General features: G+C 37.5%; 1 protein-coding gene across 2 annotated transcripts in view; it reads right to left on the reverse strand.

Moving 5' to 3' along the window:
• Positions 1 to 2,405, reverse strand: part of LOC106868676 (serine/threonine-protein kinase MARK2) — a 283,095-nt gene that overhangs the window by 269,030 nt on the left and 11,660 nt on the right. The window lies entirely within an intron of this gene.

The following is a 2,405-nucleotide window of genomic DNA, read 5'->3' on the forward strand; positions in this document are numbered from 1 at the left end:
GAAAACCGGTTGGAATGTAAAGTAAAATTTTTTAATATATCTCATTGACAAAAGCCAAGAAGCTTGAAAGATCAATATCTGAGATTCTCAATAGATGGCAACACTGAGCAAACCGGGTGTTTTCATACCTTTTTTTTTACCATAAGAGAGATATTTTCTCTACTATAACTGCAGTGAATTTGTCTTTTAGCAGTTAACATATGTCACAAACATATTTCAACTGACCTATATATATGTGTGTGTGTGTGTGTATACATACATATATATATACATATATATATATATATATATTTACATATATATATATCATCATTTTCATTGTATTAATGTCCACTTTTCCATGTTAGCATGGGTTGGACAAAATTTGTTTCAGCAGATTTTCTACAGCCTGATACCCTTCTTGTTGTCAACCCTTACATGTTTCCAAGTAAGGTAATATTTCCTTACGGCCAGACATGTTTTCATGGGAGATTGGGAATGAGGGACACTATATTCATGAAGGTGACACTCACTTGCAAGCATCATGTGATGTCAAAACAAGAAGACACAAACATATATATATGTATGTATGTATGTATATCTTTTTAATTTATTTATGGCTATTACTCCTGAGTGTGCTCATAAAAACTCATGCTACTTGCTACTGGCTGCTGCTTATTATTAATGCAAAGTGCTGAAGGAAGTATGCATGAGAAGCAGTGGACTTTCTTAAGATCCATAGATGTTATAAATAATATTTACTAATATCCTAAAGATGTGAGAAGGTAGTCACAAACAAACATGTGTTATGCAGAAACATATGTAGCAACGCATTAATAAAATATAAAATTTTCCATTCCCCAAAATTTTTCATTATATATATATTTTTACATGCCACTGGCACGAAAGCCAGTCAGAGGGTACTGGCATCAGCCATGTTCAGATGGTGCTTTTTACATGCCACTAGCACAGGAACCAGTCAGTGGGCACTGGCCACAATTATAATATTGGTTTTACTTGACACAACAGGTCTTCTTAAGCATATCATATCGCCTGACGCATCAAGGTTACTCTTAACTGTGCCGGACATACGTGGCTGCGAGCTCACTTTAGTTGCCGGGTCTTCTCTATCACAGCATATCTCCAAAGGTCCTGGTCTCCTGTCATTGCCTCTGTGAAGCCCAATGTTCAAAGGTCATGCTTCACCACCTCATCCCATGTTTTCCTGGGTCTACCTCTTCCACAGGTTCCTTCCACAGCTAGGGAGTGGCACTTCCTCACACAGCTGTCCTCATCCATATGTAACACATGACCATACCAGCGCAGCTGTCTCTCTATCTCTATCTCTATTTATATATTTATATCAACCTTTCTATCATCATCATTTCAACATCCATTTTTCTATGCTTGCATGGGGTGGGCAGAATTTATTGAGGCCGTTTTCTACAACCAAATGCCTTTCTTATCACTGACCCTCACCTGTTTCCAAGCAGGGTAATATTTCCCTGTGGCCAGACATGGCTTGCAGAATATTGAAAATGAATGACCACAGCTTGTATTACAATGACAATCGTTTTCAACAGTGATGTAATGTCAAGACCAGGGAGTCACAAACACCAACACACTCATGCACACATACATAGGCAAATGGATGTATATACATATCACAGGCTTCCTTCAGTTTCCATCCACCAAACCCACTTACAAGGCTCACATCAGCCTATGGCTATAGTAGAAGACACTTGATCAAGATGCCACTTGCCTAAGGTGCGACTTGCCTAAGATGCTAATTGCCCAAGGTGCCAAGTGAGATTGAAGTTGGAACCATGTAATTAGGAAATAAACTTCTTCCTATAGAGCCACGCTTGCACCTATAGCTACGTATGTGTGTATATGTGTGTATGCGCATGTGTGTGTGTGTGTGTGTGTGCGCATATGCGTGTGCTTGTGTGCATGTATATATGTATATATATTTCATGTTATGCTAAGAAGCAGTGCACAGTATGCTTTAACTGAGAAAAGTTTATGTAATGGATGCATTTCCTATTATATCATGCTAACCTGAGATGTGCGTTCTAAATGATTTCAAAATATCACTATTTGGTCTGAGTTCACAATTGCATACATGCCTACATTATATATAAATATGTGTGTGTATGTGTGTGTGTGTGTGTGTGTGCGTGTGTTAAGGTAAGATCCAAGGATCAAGGTGTAGGAAGATAGTAAGCTTCTAGTAGTCTGTGGAGGATATAAAAAACAACTTCCAGGAACAACAGTGATTTAGTGACATAAAAGGCTGTAAATTTTCTCTGCATCAAAGTTCGATAAGTGAGAAAAGTTGTTTTATAGCTTATGGTTAACAGTAGGGGTTGGTGTGTATGTGTATGTGTATGTGTATATATATATATATATATATATATATATAT

This window comes from Octopus bimaculoides, chromosome 28 (assembly GCF_001194135.2).
Source record: "Octopus bimaculoides isolate UCB-OBI-ISO-001 chromosome 28, ASM119413v2, whole genome shotgun sequence".
NCBI lineage: Eukaryota > Metazoa > Mollusca > Cephalopoda > Octopoda > Octopodidae > Octopus > Octopus bimaculoides.